The following is a 1,213-nucleotide window of genomic DNA, read 5'->3' as shown; positions in this document are numbered from 1 at the left end:
TTACTTGCGCTCTTTTTAAATTATATGTTTTTAATTTCATTGCACACTGTAGCAATATACTTTCCAATATTTTAAATTCCATTTCCTTTAACCAAAAGTTTAAAGCTTTGCAAAAACGTTCAGTATCTTTGTTCCTCCTTGAAAGTCTCAAGCCCGATGAGTCTTTTGTGCCTCCCTTGACTGCACACGTCTCATGACGGAGCCTCACAAATCAACTTAAGCAAAACAAAACAAAACGAGAAACTGCTCTGTAAATGGGGCCAGTCTACTTCAATGGGGGATGGTGTTAGTTTTCAAAACAGCTATAGTAAATTACTAAAAGACAAACATTGGTTTGCTTGATGAACCTTAATGGCCAAATTTCTTCTTTCGAGACGTCTGTCTGGCAGCATGTGCTGCTCTCAGCCATGATCTCCGAGTATGTCCTTTGATGAAATCTTCTGAACTCAGAATCAACCAACAGATCTTTGGCAATAGCTCTTTTCCTCTCCTTGGGGATTCATGAATGGTAGACGTCAGCTGGATTATCCACAATGGTTCCAGTCTGGAAGGACCTGGGGAAGCCGTCTCGATCACGGTTCTTGTAACAACGTTTGGGGCCCATGCTAGCGCTCACCTTCAGGACTCTGGATCATTCTCAGTTCAGCTGTCAGTTCTAGAGCTTCCACACCAAACCAACCATTGCCAGCTGGTTGTCGTCGCTCTTCTCATCTTTGAAGTTGAAGCTTTGATTCTCTGGATGGCGGGACACTGTAGTTGTTTTCAAAATCAGGGGTAACGAGGCTTTTCTGTAAAAGCTCATTTTTTGTTTTCTCCTTGATGCGTGTGAGGGTTATCTTTTTTTATTGTAGTTCGTCTGCATTGAAATTGAAATATAAACCACCAAGCTGCTTAATATTCAGGCCTGGGTCTATGCTGCTGCTCATTAACGTCGGAAGTGTGGACTCTGTGCCGTTTAGGAAGTCTTCTTCACCGCTGGCCTCATTACCTGCACTTCCGGCGTCTTCTGATGGCTCTTCGCTTTTTCATTGTCCCCTTCTCTTTCCTAGCTTTGTCTTCCTCTTCCAAGGAAAAGTTTGTTTTCAGCACTCAACCCAGGAGTTCTGTCCATCACAAACCAAGCTGTTTCCCTTGACACATTTCCCAAGTCATCACTCCCTGACGCCCTTTGATCACTCTTCCCAACCAAACAGATGGTATCTTCATTCCCATC

At 43.3% G+C, this 1,213-nt stretch overlaps 1 pseudogene; it reads right to left on the bottom strand.

Annotated features, from left to right (window-relative positions):
• Window positions 1–286: 286 nt before the first annotated feature.
• Window positions 287–1,213, bottom strand: part of LOC123522236 — a 4,408-nt pseudogene continuing 3,481 nt past the window's right edge.

The sequence above is a fragment of the Echinops telfairi genome, unplaced genomic scaffold, assembly GCF_000313985.2.
Source record: "Echinops telfairi isolate 266 unplaced genomic scaffold, ASM31398v2 ScPeMD7_3533;HRSCAF=4204_1, whole genome shotgun sequence".
NCBI lineage: Eukaryota > Metazoa > Chordata > Mammalia > Afrosoricida > Tenrecidae > Echinops > Echinops telfairi.
The sequence above is the reverse complement of the archived record's forward strand: the minus strand, read 5'-3'. Positions and strand labels throughout refer to the sequence as shown.